This window comes from Canis lupus, chromosome 8, assembly GCF_048164855.1.
Source record: "Canis lupus baileyi chromosome 8, mCanLup2.hap1, whole genome shotgun sequence".
NCBI lineage: Eukaryota > Metazoa > Chordata > Mammalia > Carnivora > Canidae > Canis > Canis lupus.
The window spans coordinates 18,784,802-18,802,704 of NC_132845.1; the positions used below are offsets into that span (position 1 = coordinate 18,784,802).

Here is a 17,903-nt window from a genome sequence, read left to right on the forward strand (position 1 = left end):
CTTATTTTTATTAGTGGCCACTTACAGTTTCCTCCTACAGATCTAGCAGTGCTTGAAGAACTTCCTACTGGGATTCTGATGAGACTTGGACACCTTACATGTCTTCGTTATTACAAACAATGCTGCAGTAAACATACCTGTATATGTCTTTATACATGTGTAGATTCTTCAGAAATACATTAATATTTGCATATATAAGCCTGAGGTATAAACTCCTAGACGTGGAATTACCTGGTTAAAAAAAACACAAGTCTGTGCTTTTTTCCAAAATTGCCAAACTGTCTTCCAAAGGGATTTACTCAATTTGTACTCACATGTATAGTCCATGTGGATACCTGTTTCTCCACATTTGACTGTTTTCTGTTTTTACTTTTTTCCCTCAAGTCATACCAATCTTGAAATCATATTTGTCTCAGATCTAGAATCATAGTTTAAAGTCCAGGGAAGATCAAAACACAGAACAGAGTGTTTTTACAAACAGTAAAATGTTCCAGATTAGTTATAATAGTGGGGTGTTTTCAATCAAAATATTACACCACTAGATGTTAACAGTTTTAAACCTGCTCTAACCTCCCAGATGAGCAAATCTGGTACTGTGATTAAATCACTTGCCACACAGCCGGTGCCCACACACCTCCTTCTTGGCTGGGTGTGTAGAAGAGGAGATGCTGCTGGCATGTGAGGGACAGGGCAAGGTAAGTGAGAAAACCAAGAGGTCAGAAGGGCTCAAAATCTAGAGTCATGTTGTAACTAGTCTAGAATGGTTCCTTGAGTGAGTTCTGAACCTGTGTTCATACTCCTCCCTGCCAGGGCTGTTCTTCACTTCCAGTACCTGAGCAACAAGGGCTCACTCTGCCAGGGGTCAGTTCTATCATCCTCGTCTCTCTGAAGCCTTTCCTGAAACCCCTGAAAACCCTTCTTTTCTAAGGCCTTGCTGTATCTGGGCACACAGTTTCTTGAGCGGCTGTCACATTTTGTGCAGCATGTTTAACAGAGAACATTTGAACACTGAGTAAATGTTGATTGAATGTTCACGGACACAGAGAGATCCTGATAGAGATGAGACTCCCCGTTGTTCACAGAAAAGGGTGGATTTGGATAAAAGGAGATATTGAAGTATTGGGGGGCTGGAACCGTTTGTTTGATTATAAGCCAACAATTCTAAACGTCCCTCCAGGCTTTCCTTCTTTATCCCGGCTTCTCCCCACCCGCGAGAAAGACGGGAAATACATTTCGATCTTACGACAAAAACAAGAGGGACAACTATCAGGCTGGAAAACACCTCTTAGGGCAGCCCGGGTGGCTCAGCGGTTTAGCGCCGCCTTCAGCCCAGGGCGTGATCCTGGAGACCCGGGATCGAGTCCCGCATCGGGCTCCGGCATGGAGCCTGCTTCTCCCTCTGCCTGTGTCTCTGCCTCTCTCTCTGTGTCTCATGAATAAATAAAATCTTAAAAAAAAAAAAAAAAAAAAAAAGAAAAAAGAAAACCCCTCTTAGCAGAGGGCCACCTTTCATCCACCTGCTGCGGACACAGGACAGTTGTGGCAACAACGAGTAGACTCGGATTACAACACGGGCTGCGGGGATCCCTGGGTGGCTCAGGGGTTTGGCACTTGCTTTCAGCCCAGGGCGTGATCCTGGGGACCCGGGATCGAATCCCACGTCGGGCTCCCCGCATGGAGCCTGCTTCTCCCTCTGCCTGTGTCTCTGCCTCTCTCTCTGTCTCTCTGCGTCTCATGAATAAATAAATAAAATCTTAAAAAAAAAAAACACATAAAAAAACACGAGCTGCCTCCCCGCTGCGTTTCTCAGAGCAGGGACGGAACAAACGGGGCTGGGAAGCTATTGGTGCAGGAGAAAGTTGTGCGTGCCCCGAGTCCGAGCGCTCACACGACTTTGGCCGCGGGTCCCCGGGTCCCCCCCCCCCTCACGGAATTTCTCCTTCAGCGCGGATGTCGGAGTTTCGGTGGGAAGGACGGCCCCGGGCAGGGCGACGGCTGCGCGCCGAGCTCCGGGGGCGCCGGGCAGGTGCGCTCCGGGGACGCGCGGCCCCGCCTCGGCGCGCACCTGCCGGGCCCCCGGCCCCCCCCCCTCCCCGGCCGCGCAGCCCCGTCGGGGAGCCGGGCCCGCGGCGGGCGCGGCCGGGCGGCGGGGAAAGCGCCCGCCGTCACATGCAGGCCCGGGCCCGCCCCATTGGCTGCGGCCGAGCCAGTCGCGGCGCTCGCTGGCTGCGGTTGGTCCCGGGGCTGCAGCGCCTGCACGGGCCCGGAGTCCATGTTACGCTTTGTCTAATTCCCCCCGTTACAGAGTCATGTGCTGCTGCTCCCGTCGCCGCCGCCGCCGCTGCCGCTGCCGCCGCCCGGGGTGCCCCGGCTCCTCCGCCGCGCTTCGAGGTGGCAGCCGCGGGCGGGGCCTCGGGAGCAGGGCCCAGGGCGCCGCGCGCCCCCCGGCGCGTCCCGGTGCAGCCGCCGCCCGCCGCAGGTGATGCCGCCGCCCCCCGCCTCGGCCTAAGCCGCGGCTCGGCGGCCCCGCTGCCCGGCTGCGCCCCCAGGTGGGTGCGCGCCCCCCGGGGCCGGGGCCGGGGCGCCGCGCGGGGGGGGCCGCCCGCGGCCGAGGCGCGCCCCCATCCCGAGCGGAGGCTGCGGCCCGGGGCTCGGCGCGAGGGGCGGGGGGGCTCCGGCCGCGAGCATCGTGCGGCTCGGGCGGCGGGGGCGGGGGCGGGCCGGCTCCGCGGGGGCCTGCGGCGGGGGTGCGCGGCGCCCGGCCCCGCTGGCCCGCGGCCCGGAAGGTGCGCCCTTTAACTTCTGCAGAGACGCCTCCCGCCGCCCGCTTCCCGCGCCGGGCGGTGGGGCGGGGAGTGGGGCCGCGCCCCGCCCCCGCGCGGGCGGGAGGGAGCCGGGCCCGCAGGTGCACCCTGCCCGCCGCGGGCCGTCTCCGGGTTGGGTACCGGAATAATCCGCTTCCAGCTTGCTGGCAGGCGTGGGCACTCGGGGACGGGACTCCGCGCCGCTCCTCTCCTGCCGGGGCTTCCCTGGGGGCGATGCTGCTTATCGGAGGCTTGGGAGAGGCCTTCCTCCGAACGTGCCCCCTAATTTGGGGTATCCTTTAGGGATAAAGAAATTAGAGTTCTGGTCTCAGGGGGGCTGTTTTTGTTTTGTTTTGTTTGGTGTTTCTTAAAAAGCCAGCCGCAGTGAAGAAGAGCTGCTGCAGGTTCGAGGGTGGTGAGGTAGGTCCCCGCTGTAGAGGAGGACGTGGGGATTTGCGGCCCCATCCGGGGCGCAGCGGGGGGGGGGCGTGTGGCAAAAGGTGGGGGTCGTAGGGCATCAGGAAAGCACAAACGCGAAGGTGAGAGGGAGCGAGCACTCGAGGTCGGCGGAAAGATGGAGACCAGACACCGGCGAGTCCTAGCCACCTGTGGGGCCCACCTGAGCTCCGACAGGGCTCCCTTGGCTTTGCAGATTTCCTCCTGTCCTCTTCCCAGACTTTGAAAAATATTGCTCGTTGAGCAAAGAAAGCTATGAGGACAGATTTTAAAAGACACAGGAGTAAAGGGAGAGGGGACTTCTGGAAACTTTCCTTAGCTTTGATAATTCAGTTCCATTCTGGCGGTGTTTTTTGAGCACCTATTTTGTGTTCTGTGCTGGGCCCCGGTGGGTGTCTGGCTGGACAAGGAATTCCTGTCTGCAGGTAATGGTGAGGGCTATTTACCTCATAGACCACCGGTACTTCCAGGTGCCAAGAATGACAGTGATTCAGACCTTCCCCACCAAAGCCTCTGGGACCTCTGCTTTTTACAGACCTGTGGGAAGAATCCTGCATCATAACCAGGTAAATGAGGTCTTATGAGACAACGTTTCTTTTTACTGTCCACAAATACTGACCAAACCCCTACCGTCAGGGAAGGGATCGCGTTGTCTCTTCCCCTGTCTTCCACAACAGGTGACTAAAGCCCTGTTAAAATGCAAACGCAAGAGGAAAGATCCTGAAATGAGTTAAAATAGGGATCCGGCAAAGTTGATCTGGAGTGCTTGATCTCTGTGGGTTATGTAGGGAGCCTCCCATAAAATGATTAGGTAATCCATGGAGCTGAAAAAAAAAAAAATTCCAAATCTTGAATTGGAATGGCTTACTTATATATATGAACATTTTATCTTAGATTTGTCTCGTTTTTATTGAGGGTGTGTGACTGTACTTGTTGATTAGAACATTAGCAGGTGGAAGAGGAGACTGTCCTTCAATGACTCAGTCGCCCAGTCTCTTCCATTCCCATGTTGAGTGGTGTACGATGCAGCAGGTGAACCATATGGATTTTGGTTCCATATCTGCATCTTTTCCTCCTTGCTGAGGCTTACAGAATTTTTAAAAACTTGGTCAAAACTTGGCCTTTTCTTCTTACCTTTTATATTGTGCTGAGCTTTTTTGATTAATTTGACAAAATCTTGATGTGTGTGTCTGGTCCCATTAGCTAAATTGTTTTGGTAGCTGTATGACATGGAAGTTAGACTTGGTTCAATTCCAGTAGTGTAGATAGATTGGCACTGTGTATGAAGTCAAAGTTTTGTTGAAACTACGTACTCATGATCACATACGTTCTTGAAGTGGTAGTTGGTAACGGATTTCATGTATTTTTCACGTGCAATTGGAGCTGATGTTTGACATTTTAAGAAACACCAATCAGTTATTTATTGAGTGCTAACAGCAGGCAGAGAACCAGAGTGGGTGCTGTGGATCCTTAACGAGGAAGGAGAGGATTCTTGTACAAATAGAGGGCATGTAAGACAGTATAGGTGAAGACACCACCAAAAGCAAAGGGTTCTATTTTTCTAGAAGGTCAAAGAATACTGAAATGGAAAGGGATTTTGGAGCCAGATGAGAATGTTGTGTGCTTTGGGAAAAAGGGAAGGGGCATGTATTAGGGGAAGCAGTGAGCTTTGTCACTAGTCAAAGATAGTAAATAGATTTGCCTGGCCGAGCAGAGAACATGACGGATGAAGGTAGGGGGAATCTAGTTAGTGGAAAACTTGAACCACAGGTCAGCGGCGTTAATCATTTGCCTCAAGAAGAGCAGCTCTCAACAAGGGGTAATTTTGCCTCCCAGCAAACATTTGGCAATGTCTGGAGATATTATTATTATTATTTATTTTTTGGGGGGCAGGTCATAGCTGGGACGCAGGTGCTACGGACATGTAGTGGATAGAGACCAGGGATCCTGCCGAACATCCATCCTGCAATGCCCCGGACAGCCCCCACAACAAAGGATTATCCTGGCAAAAATGTCAGTAGTGCCAGGCTGGAGAAACCCTGGACACAACAGGGTTGTAAACATAAAGGTCACTATGAAGTGAAGTCACATCTCCAAATAGGCCTTGAAGGAGGTGGTTCTTGACATGTGAGGAGGGATTCAAGGTTGGGAAGCCAATCTAGGTAGGAGACTTCTGCTCTGCTCAGGCCTGAAGTGATGAGGATCTGGGCAAAACCTAATCAGAAGGAAAGGGCATTTTTGAGAGATCATGGCAGATGAGCTAGCAGGCAGTATAATATTAGGTAGATGGGGAATCACAGAATCAAAATTGGAATTTTAGAGAGATCCTCGTCTAACTTCTTTAGTAAATTCTTAGACTTGCTAGACAGCCTCTATTTAAACACCCCCGGGAGCAGGGAACTCTGTACTTAGGAAGACATGCCATTGTATCTTTGGACTAGGTGTATGATTATTATTAGTGCTCAAGACTGCCTCCTGGCAACGTTGTTCATTGATTCTGTTCCTCTAGAACTTCCCACATTCACAGGACGGCCCTTTGCATTTGCAAAGACAGTATGATGTCTCCCTCCCCTCTTCTCAGTGCAAAAGAGTCCACTTCTTTTCATAATCCTGCGTGGGACATGGTTTCTAGATGTTTTTAGTTTGTCAGCATCTCTCATGGAGAGTAACAGTGTCTGGAATTGAATATGATGATTGAAATGTGTTCTGTCCAACAAAGAGTACAGTAGGACACCTGTTTCCTGAAACCAAGGCGTAAGCCTCTATTTACTGTGAATTAAACTTACAAAACTGCCTTAAAAAAAAACAGTGCCTAGCTAGCAAAGATTTATGTATAGGTTCCGTCCAGTTAAACAGTCAGAACATCTAGATATTTGTTGTATGAGCTGCTGCATCCTTATATTCATCTGGCAGATGTGTGTGTGTGTGTGTGTGTGTGTGTGTGAAAAAGAGAGAGAAAATGAATGGAAGTTGTTTGTTTTTGTCCCTCTTCAGACTATCCTATTTATTTTGGTCCAGTCTACAGGTTTTTTAGGGTTTTTTTTTTTAAAGGATTTTATTTGTTTATTCATGAGAGACACAGAGAGATAGAGGGAGAAGCAGGCTCCTCGTGGGAAGCCCGATGTGGGACTCGACCTAGGACCTGAGATGCTCAACCACTGAGCCACCCAGGCATCCCAGTATTTTTTAGATTTTAAAATCTTGCTTCTGTCTTCCAATCCTATGAGAGATGAGTACAGGATGACTTTACCAAAAGCTTTGCAGCCACTTGTATTAATACTACATGCAACTCAGTGGTTTGGTGCTGTTAGTCCTATTCCAGAGCTGGGGTGCTGAGTGATGAAGGTGAATTCCAGGGGTTGATTGACCTTTAATTTAGGGGCTTCTGAGAAATCTGTGTTTGTGGTCAGACTATGTTGCATTTAGTTTTTGCAAATGTTTGCACCTGAAATGCCCTTTTGAAATTATTTGAGTCTGTTGCAAGCTTCTGAAATCTGTACTCCATCCTCTGGGGTCGTTGTAATTCTGTTCAGACATCTGGAAGAGAATTTCTAATGTTCTGTGCAAATCTGAAGCTTGCCAGATCAGAGTTGCTTTTGAAATTTGTAAAGAAGTAAATAGAATAACTGATACTGAAAAAACACGTATGAACTTGGTTCCCACTCAGGCTAAGCCTTTTTTCCTTTTCTTTTGATTAGTACACTCCAAATATTTCATTAGTGACAGCTTTACATTTGGGGAAGGAGAGAGGATTGGAGCTTAGAAACAGGCCTTTTCCCCAGAACTGGGGTTTAGCCTGTCATCAGTGTAATTTCATACTTACCAGATTTCACAAGTCATCTCTGAAATGACATCAGGAAATCACCATGCTCAGATGTCTTTTGAAGCAGGCAGTTCTCTAAATGTTCTAGATCTATCCAACAAACTAGATTTAAATAAATTACTTGGTTTGGAGTGGTGGCCATCCAAAGTCGTTGAGAGTGCTAGAACAAAATTCCAGATCTCATAGCAAATGTGTGCAGCCTGTTTGTAATGAATGTCCCTTGTGCCCCGATCCCCTGCTGGTATGTTGTCTGTCCAGATGGTCAGTCTGTTTGCTCTCCCTTCCGTTCTGGTCCACATGGGAACCCTGTTCCTGTCCTCGGAGATGAGGGATATTCCGGAGAGAAGAAGGGATGTTTTGTGAAGGTGTAGGAGATTTCTTTAGAGGGAAAATATTTGAAAACCCTTAGATACTGTCCTTTTGTACTTTCAAGGGCTATATCAAACTTGAAGTCCCCTTGGAATTAGGGATGTGATGTGCCAATTGAGTAGAAATGTAGAATTTTATAGATGGAAGGTATCAACACTCGAATTTTAGAGATGAGAAAATCGAGGCCCAGGTGGTGCTGTGACCAGCTATAGCTTACCCGTGAAGTGACATAGCAGGCACTAGAATTTACCTGCCTTAAAGACCACAAATAAAGGCTAAGGATAAAAAGATTTCTCCTCTGCTTGGAGGTGTGTAAACAGTGGGTCCCTCAGGCCTTATTTACATAATTGATCCAAAAGAAGGAGCACACAGTGGAATTTCTAGGTTTACAGTTGACAGCAAGCTCTTCTGAATTATGAAATAACTAACCAGTGGGGATTTACTCCAGGGAAACCGTATTAGGGTATGTGAGTCATCAGAAGATTTGCAGGTGAGTTTCTCTGTGGGCACTGTGGGGTCAGATAATGTTTTGGTGGCAAAACCCAGGAAAAGACTTCGAAAACACTTTCACAGTGTTGTCCCAGCTTGCTCGTGGAGATTAAAAAAGACAGGAAATGCTAAGCTCCATCAAAAAGATTTTGGGAAAAAAAAAAGATTTTAGAAACAAAACAGAAGACAGTCTTATTTGAGTTTCCACTGTGCTTTGTTCAAAGCTTGGGCACTTGGCTTTAGGAAAGGCACTGGAGCGGGAACAACCAATGTGACGGTACCTAGGAGATGTAGACATTCCTGCTAGAATGGAAGCTCCACCAGGACAGGGCCTTGCCCATCTGTTTTTCTGATAAAAAATATTGGGATTTTTAGTATCTGGAAAGAAGACTGGGAGAAGATGTTATTGAAGCCTGTGAAACCCCTAGGATAAGGAAAGAGGAACCTGGAATGTTCACCTAATCCCAGGAGGCCTCAATGTGGTACTTCAGTTGCCAGCTTCCTTGTCTCCTGCTCCAGTACTCTGTTAGTGCGGTGAGGGCAGGGAGGTATCTGTCTTGTTCTCTGCTGATTGTCCAGTGCCGCCTCTAGGGCAGGCCCTCCATCCACGTTTGTCCCCTGCAGGAATGCCTGAAGAGGTATACCTTAAAGCTTTGCAATACATAAATTCAGGATGAAGGCAAAAATACATGGCACCAGCTTTTCTCAACCCTGGATATCATCTGAGTCAGTCTGGGGAATACTTGAAAGTTACTTGAGCCCTATGTATTGAATCAAAATCTCTGGGAGTGGAGTTTCATTTTGAAAAGAGCCCTCCCCACCCCCAAGTGATTCCATATGTACAGCCGAGACTGGGAACTCTATCTTACATGGCAGTACACGAAGGCTGGATACTCTCAAAAGGTTTTGAAACATTCCTGGCTGACAGGCTCACAATTCGTTACTAAGACAAACAAGGGGCTTTAAGGATACATCTGTATCCTTGGAAGGTGATGACCAAGACACTGGATGGTTCACAGTATGGCCCCTGGTGCCTCCATGAGGTGTTGGGTCCTGGGCTGGATGGCATGATGGGGCCAACTGGAAGTCCATTCCTGAGCAGTTGTTTTCCAGAGGGGGTCCGTGGTGATAGTGGGTCCAGCCTCAGGGGAAAGAAAAGAAGGCAGGCAGTGCAGCAAGGTTTTTGGTTTTGATTTTTAATGCTGAGTTTATTCAGTTTAAAAGGTCTTTTTTTTTTTTAAAAAAATCTTGAGTTCTATTTTGAGGTGTTCATTTTTTTTTTTTTTTTTTTTAATCTCGTGAAGGATGGTACTGGTTTGGTTTTTCGGGTCATTTCTTGGTCACCTAAGCCCTGACAGTTTTATGACACTCTTCCTTTCAAATTGTACTAGTTTGACATCAAGTCTGGGTATTACTACTGCTCTGAGGTTTTCAAGATGTCCGTATCCTCCTGTGGACACCTGCTGCTGGGGAAGGTTCACAAATGTCAATGTTAGATTCCATTATGAACATTTCTTAAAACCCTTTTTACTTTCCTCTTCTGCTTACTGGTAATAGTTAGGAACATTGCCAGAGAAGGCTTCACTTCCCCAGCAACCCATAAATTCCATTGCTAAATCTCAGCGTCAACAGATCACCATCACTGCAATGAATTCTACAAAGCAGGGAGAAGAAAGGAAGTGCAAGACAGCCCTTCTCTCAGAAGGACATTGATCCCCAGAGAGCTGCCTTTCCAGATCTCATGCAAGGGAGACAGGACAGATTCATGCCCGTCACAATTTATATGAAGTACCATCAGTCAAAATTCTCATCACTGATTGTTCCAAGCTCAGTTCTAAGAAGTATTAGAAAATCAAAATTCTTTGGAGAATCGTCTCTGTGATGCTACCCTACTGAATAGGCTTTTAAAATCAATTTATTTATTATCAGACATAGCTAATTTTTTAGCTACTCCCACCTTGCAGATGAGGTCATGAGGCTTGAGAGGTTATGTGATTTGCAAAACAAAACAAAACAAAAAACAAAACAAAAAAAAAACAGGGGTGGTGGAGGTAGACTTTGAAACTACTCTTGTTATTTCAAAACCATTCTCTTATCCACTGTTCTCATTTCTCTTGTATTTCTTTGTATTCATTTTATAATGCCTATTAATATTCTTGCCAAAAAAAAAAAAAAAAACAAAAAAGAGAATGGAGTTTTGAGGTGTAAAGGGACCTTACAGCTTGTCTGGGTCATGCTCCTCGTTCAAGGATCAGATCTGAACTGCGGAACACAAGCTGTGAAGAGGAGAGCTGGTCATGGCACCTGGGTCTTCTGGCTTCCAGGCCAGTGTTCTTGCCAGCGCACAGAGTTTTAGAAAATACCATCCAAAATAACACCACTGGAGTGTAAGTTTGTCCTATATTTGAGCGGATATTTTAAAATCACTTGTTTTGGTGACTTCTCTGTTGGCGATGGAGTGCCACTTGTAGTAGTATACATTAAGCACCCTCCTCCTCAGGAGAGGTGACCTTACAGTGACTGCCACACACAAATACACACAGATGTAGCTCAGGTTTGTATGGTGTAACATCCAGGTGCTTGCTGAATAAATGCTATAAGCAAACATATGCAATAAATAATCCTATCCGTATCCTGTAAATAAACAGTGAGTCAATCGATATCCGTGTATCTGGATCACCTATTTATACTCAATTTGTAGATTTATTCCCTTCAAGGATGATCATTTGAGTGAATTCATTCTGCTAGAATTTCTACTTTAATGGTTTTATTTTTCATACTAACATTCAGCCAATAACAGAGGATAATTTAGGAGATGGTCTACAGTGTTAACAGCTTGCGCGGATGCACCCCCATCCCATGCACATGCATACAGAGAGGGAGGGAAAGGCAGAGGGAGGGACACTTTTCTCTCTCTTTAACCTGGTTCTTTTCAGGTATCTTTCTATTATCATACATTTTCCTTTTCTCTTAACTCTTATAAATTATTTGTAGGCGGCAAATGTGTACAAAACCGAAAGTCTGTAATTGTAGCTTTTGCAGGAACTAGAGGGAGTGAGTGATAAAGTTGGAGGCCCACTCTGCCTTGGGGTCTCAAGCAAATGTCAAACGCTGCCTGAAGCCAGCCTCCCGGAAGATGATTTGTGGCAGCAGGTCCTTAGCCTCAGGGTGGGGTGATCAGGAGGGAGTGGGATGGATCTGGGCTGAACCAGAAAATGCGGGTCTGTCGAAAGGGGCTGTTTAGCTTGATCTGTTCAGCAGCCAATTGTTGCCATATGGGAATGTGGGCAAGTCTTGCCAGATCTTCTGATTTTTCACTGTAAGCCAGAAATCTGGATTATTACTTTAAAATCTCCTGATTTTAAAAGATTGGCTAACTCAACATTTTAAATAAGCACTTCCTGTAGACCAAACAAAATGGCTTTGTGGGCTGGATACAGCCTGCATGCCTAGGCCCTTAGAGATAGATGGCCTTAGTGGCCGGATAAACAGAACAAAAGTACGATACACTTTGACAAATGAGATGAAGTGGGAAACAACCCAAAACTCGATTTCATTGTTTTGTGCCCCCCACCCCAAAGCAGAAAATCAACAACAACAAAACCCTCAAAGCCCCATGATGATAAGTTTCTGCCCTTTAAATTTGTTATGTTGTATCTGGAGTGAATGCATTTGAAGGGTTGTCTTGCTTGAGGAGTAGTGATTCAGGGAGGACTATGTAGTTTGTGAATAAAGCGGCCAGGTGAAGATGACACGGGTCTAGGGGTAGAGGGGGGGCAGGTGGCCCAGGGGTAGAGAATGAGGGGTAAGGCCATTTGGAGGTGAAGAAAGAGATCATCTACCCCCACCCCCCATCCCCAGGATAGGGGAAGAGGAGCATTTATTTAGATCTTAAAATCGATTTGGGAATCCTAGAGAAGAGCCCTTACACGAGAAAGGGAAAACTGTGAGCCCATAAACATTTAGGAGCAGCGTGGCATCTCCGTGGGCGGGCGGAGTGCCAGGACCTTGCCCCTCCCAGCGTGTGGCCTGTGTTGTGGCTTCGCAGGAGAGTTGGAGTGGGAAGGACGGGAGAGGCTGGGGCCCGAGCAGGAGCCCTGGCAGCGGCTGAGGAAGCCGGGAGAGCTGCCGCTGTTGGAGGGCAAAGGGCAGCGTGGCCGAGGGGGTCGCCGGCAGCCCCCAGCTCCCCGTGCCTCTGCACCCCGCCAGGGAGGCTGGCTGCTCGCTCCACTTGGAGCAGCCCTCCCCCCCCCCAGCCCCTTTGGGTGAAGGCAGCGGCAGGCGACAGCATCTGCCCATCCCAGCTCCCTAGCAGAGCCTGCCATCCTCTCCCTGGGAGATGCTCTGCCCCAGGAGAGGTGGGACCGAGCAATCTCCAGCTGAGCCCAGCCTGGACTCCTGGCTGGACAGCGGATCTTTAAGAGCATTGTTCTCTTAATATCCCAAGTATCGCACATTGTTCCTGGAATTTCAGCATTTTCTGGGAAAGAAATCTTTTGATTCATCAGCAGGTTTTATTCCAGTCCCTAGGACTGTCATCCCTGTGTGAGCTGAACCGTGTCCTTCTCAGCTGGCCTGACTTTAGATTTTTAGTCCTTTGGTTGCCTTCAGAATAAAAAACGCATTTAAAAAAGTACCCCCCCCCCTTCAACCCTGCATCAGTTAGTTTAATGCAATGAAGGTCTTTTTTTTTTTTTTTTTCTTCTCATTATGGAAGCCAGTCTGTAGTATTGAGAGAATGGGTGCAGGTTTCCTTGCACTATTGCTGGGAAGAATTCTTCAGATTCCACAGTTTGTTCTTCCAGGGTCTCTAGTTCACAGATGGAAATCCTGGAATTCTATCAGGAAGTGAAATTTATAAATACTCTTTGTGCTGGTTTGGGGGATTAGCAAATTGTACAAGAAGTCTCCTTGAACCTTCGTATAAAATACACTTTAAAAAGAACACAATCTTAGAGACCGATTCTATCCTGGAAATAATACTAGGAAACATTTATGTAGTACTCACATGCGACCGGCACTGTTTGGGGCCCTTTGCATGGAGGAGCTCATTTGCTCCTCACAACGCGCCCCCTTCCCGCTGCCCCCATGTAGCCCAGGACACTGGCTGCACCTCCCCATGACTGCGAGCAGTCGAGGGACTCGGGGCCAGGCACTGGCAGTGACAGAGCAGTGATGAGAACCCAGGCCCTGGTGGCTTTAGGATCCGTGCTTTTGAGGACTGCATTATTGCCTCTTGCATTCTTTCACAGATTTGCTTGAGAAACTCTTTTGCTGGGGCACCTGGGTAGCTCAGGGTTGAGCATCTTCCTTCGGCTCAGGGTGTCATCCCAAGGTCCTGGGATTGAGTCCCGTATAGGGCTCCCTGTAGGGAGCCTGCTTCTCCCTCTATGTCTCTGCCTCTCTCTCTCTCTCTCTCTCTCTGTGTGTGTGTTTCTCATGAATAAATAAATAAAATCTTAATAAAAAAAGAGAGAGAAACTCTTTTGCTTCTCACATTACCTTGGCTTTAAACTCAGGCCCAAGATCGGATTTGAAAAGAGAGTGAAAATGTTGTTCCATCCTCAATCACTCCTCCCCAAACCAAATGAACAGAGTCGTCAGGAAACAGTTTCCATCTAGAAACAGAAAGCTGCAGATCTTCCTGGAACAGCGTGCTAGCATCCTGCCCAGATCATCCTCAGGGCTGCCACTGGGGCCTTGCTGCTGTGACAGCCCTCACTCTTGGCACCAGAATTGTTTTTAAGAGCACAAAAAGTATTTTATTTTACCTTTACCTTTACAACTAGTGTCTTTGGAGTGCTTCTGAGAACATTCTGAAAACTGTTTTTCACACTTCATATAAGGCAGGGGAGGACCATGGATCTGGAGCTTGAGGACTACTTGAGATGGTGTTGGCCCTTCTACTGACTGTGCGACCTTGGATTTAACTTCACGGTGGAGTTCATTGGGTTTCATCCCCATGGGAATGATGGAGAGGATAGTAACAGCACCACGCCTGGTTTGGTGAAGATCAGGTGCTATTACACAGGACAGTCATTTGTCAACAACAGGAGCCATGTGTATTAGGCAGTAAGGGGACCAACGTGTCCTTTGTGAATCGTGGAAGCCATTGTCCATGGGTGAGCGGTGGGGTGGAGGCTTGGGAGCACTTGGGAAGGTTTGTGTTGATTTGAACTTCTTTCCTTTCCTGTTCGCTCCCTACCTGTGTCATAGTATGGACGATCGTGTGGGTGTCAGCTCCGTTTCTGGCCCAAGCTCCTCTTCCTTGGCTTTCCCCCCTCCTACTTGGGCTCGCCTCCAGTCTGCCTACAAAGTGCTGTTTGTTGTCCGAGTGAAGCAGGCGATTCTCTGGGCAGCGACACTGTGGCTGCAGGCAGTTACTGTAGTTCAAAGCGAAAAGTCAAGCTGGGGTAGGAGGGACACTGACAGGGCTTGTTCGTTAGAATCTTGTACAATGATGTTTGAAGGAAAGAAAAGGGAGTAAGAGATGACTTATCAATAGAAATATTATGAAATACCCTTCATAACAGAACAAAATTGGGTAAGGAGAAAGGGCATTAAGAAATCACTGCTTATTCGTTTGAGAGCCAGTGCTTATTTTTTTTTTCTTTTTGAGTGAAAGCAAATGCTTTTTGAGCACCATGTCTTGCAGTCCAGTCTAGTAGCAGAGGAAACAAAAATTAATAATAAAAATAATAAGCTGTCATCTTGGTGAATTTTTAGGTGGTCCGTATTGAGCCAAACATTTTTCATGCTTTATCTTCATTTCAGTCAGGAAGGTGGGTATCATTTGTTGCTATCCCATTTCAGAGATCACAAAATTGAGGCTCAGTATGTTTACATAACCTACCAAGGATTGCAACTCTAGTCAGTACCTTGGAAGAACTACACTTTGAACCTGGATCTGTAAAACATGAGTTACATACGCCCTTGCTTTCACAGGGAAGACTGGCATGTGAACAGTTCAGGATAATTCACGCAGTGTATGGTAACTCGTACATGAGCTACATTTTTTTGGACATTTGCTCAGAGGAAGGAGAGACTGATTTTTGATCGGAAAGGTCAGCGAAGATGTCACACACACAAAACTATTTCAGAAAAGTAATTTGAACAGAGCCTTTAAAGGATGTGAAAGATGGTGTCTGGTAGAGAAAGGGAGGAAGACCGAGGGGACTTTGGGGCAGCAAAGTGTGGAGACGTAAAAGAAATACATAATGTGTTTGGGGATTGGTGCTGTGCAGATTGTGAGGGATGTGGGAAGAAGCAGTTTGGGACAATTACACTAGAGTGTCCTGCTAGGGAACTTGGACTTCATTCCATTGTCTTGGAGGATTATTCCACTAAAGGTTCATGAGAAGAGACGTTATTTGCTCTGATCTCTGACTTCAGCAATTCCGGTGGTGGAGTGAAGAGAGTATCAGAATATCTGCAGCAGAGGTTCCCAGTCAGGCTGCACCTGAGGGTCCCCTGGGAGTTCCCTAAATGGACTGATGAACACCCTCACCCCCAGCAGTGATTGTGATGGTATGGATCTAGGGTGGGGCCTGGCCTGGATGATTGTGTTGAAAAGGTCCTACAGGTGCTTCTGAATGCAGTCAGATCAAGGAACAGGTCCTGTGGGCATTAGGACATTGGGTACAGTGGTCTGGGCAGAGCCTAATTGTGGGTTTGTCATGATGTCGCTAATTTCTATTTTTATTTTTTTTAGTTTTTAGTTTTTTATTTTTTATAAGGATTTTATTTACTAGAGAGAGAGAGAGAGAGAGAGAGAGAGAGAGAATGTACAAGCAAGGGGAGTGGCAGGCAGAGGGAGAGGGAGAAGCAGGCTGCCCATCCATAGAGCCGGGAGCCTGATGCGTGACCCCAATCCCAGCACCCTGGGATTGTGACCCGAGCCGAAGGCATATGCGTAACCGACTGAGCCACCCAGGCCCTGTGTGGATAATTTTTAAACCATGGGATGGGGCCAATAATCAATACTTGAGGAAGATCTGTCTATATGTTCTATAAATATTAAATGACAATTTCAGAACATGGTCTAAAATGTAGTAATATGGCTCTTAACTTTATGCCTTTGTGTTAAACTTGCCTTTTTTTTCTTTATTTGAAGGAAATGGAATATGTAGGATTTCCTTGGTGACTGTTCATCGACAGTCTCTCAGAGCATGAGTTCTGGAGTCCACTGCCTGGGGCAGGGTGGTTTCAGCACTTCCAGTTCAGTTTACTCTCTTAGGAGTTGAATGAAATGCTGCTCACTTGTGCATTTCCTGGGACCAAGCCTGAACTTAAGCCACTTTTTCAAAATGTTACAGACCTCTCTTACTCCCATTTCTTGAGTTCTAAATCAACTACTGACATTTAAAGTATAATTTCTGCTGGGAAGGCAAACAGTTGTACCAAGGGAGAAGTGATTTCTCAACATTAAAGAAATTAGAAATTATAATTTATGCTTAAAAAAATAATGTTAGTCCAAGTTTTAGCTCTCTTCTCTCTTCCTTCTCCACTGTTCTTTATCCTGCCTTGTGTTTTCAAACCATTCTCATGACCTTCTGCCTATGTGGCATATTTGTAGTGGGGCCAGATTATACATACACCACTGACTTTTTCATCAGACCTCCAAATTCAGGCTTTGAGCCCCTTTGTTTCTTTGAATTTTGCTAACAAAGTCTTCTTGTCAAAATGAATATTATTTCTCATGGAACTTTACTGATGGTGTGTAGAATAATGGGATCATGCTTTCTGAAGTTCAGACCTAAGGTGCAAAATTTTTAAACATATCCAATTTACCGTTGCTTACTTAGCTCAGTCTTGGCTTTTCAGGTCTGGTGGTGGTTAGTCCACCTCCATTGGATGCCCTAGCCCCTCCCGGAAAATTAAAGGAGCACGAAAATGAAGCTGAATTTGTTTTTCTTCACCTCTCTGTTAATTTAACGGATTTGATCAGCTTGCCCTCATTTGCCCTTTTCCACCTCCCAAATTAATGTTATACAGCGTGAGTAATTTCTAAGTTACTTTTGAACACTGTTCCTTGTGGGTCTTTGCTTCATCATACTAGTAGAGATACCCAGTGTTTTTCTTTCTGGTCTGCTTAACTCCTGTGTGGTTCTTGTTGCCACATAAGTTTCAGTTGATTTAGTGATCCTGATTTCATGGGACACTGTATCGAATGCTTCAGGAAGATCAAAGTACATGGGGTTCCTTGCATTCCCTTCCCTTGCTAACTCAGTTGTGCTGTAGCCAGGCAATCCTGGAGCCTTGCAATCCAGAATTCCACTCACGGCCGGGAAGCAGTTCTTCTTCCTGGCTTTTCCAGTCTGCGAATATCTTTTCCTTTCTTTCCAGTATCCTTTTTTTCAGCAACATGTAGCAGGCTGTATATATCTCTTACCCCTGACAAACATTTTTGCTGCAAAAAGGAAAAACTCTGAGCCTTTCATCTGCCATGCTCATTGTGCCACACCCTTGGGACCATTCCCCCATGAACTTTCACACTGGAAAAAGCAAGCCCAATCTAATTGTGCCTTACTGGTGGTAAAACGTGTTGGTGGAAGGTAGACTCCGTGGCCAGCCAGGCTGCCCAAGTTCCAGTAGTTGCTAACGGTGTTACTTTGGACAAATTAGTATCTCTGTGTCTGTTTCCTGATCTGTAATGCAGAGGTAGTCCTAATTTCTACCTCATAGGGCTGTTGTCAGGAATAATTGAGTCAGGACAAGTAAAGTGGTTAGAATTTGTTTAGCTAGATTTAGTTTAAACCTTGGTCGATAATCTTTTCAAAAGTTTATAATAATGTTTCTGGATTTTCTAGGCATTTTGTTTCTCTTTTAAGCTGTTCACCTTAACCGTTCCATTACAAGGAAAGGAAAGGAAAAAGAAATATCTCATTTTGCCTCTATAAACTATTCACAAATTGCCCCTTTTCTTTAAGATTCTATTATAATAGATCACTGGGAATTGATAT

General features: G+C 46.6%; 1 protein-coding gene across 6 annotated transcripts in view; it reads left to right on the forward strand.

The window, feature by feature from the left end:
* The first annotated feature begins 2,416 nt into the window (after positions 1-2,416).
* Positions 2,417-17,903, forward strand: part of LRRC8D (leucine rich repeat containing 8 VRAC subunit D) — a 113,960-nt gene continuing 98,473 nt past the window's right edge. For 2 of the 6 annotated variants that reach the window (XM_072834406.1, XM_072834412.1), the window contains exons 1-2: positions 2,907-3,224; positions 3,731-3,826. The gene's annotated coding sequence lies outside the window, so the exon portion shown is untranslated. Of the gene's footprint in view, positions 2,550-2,906; positions 3,225-3,593; positions 3,827-17,903 lie in introns of those variants that run through there. The other 4 variants (XM_072834407.1, XM_072834413.1, XM_072834411.1 and 1 more) reach the window with 3 other exon arrangements.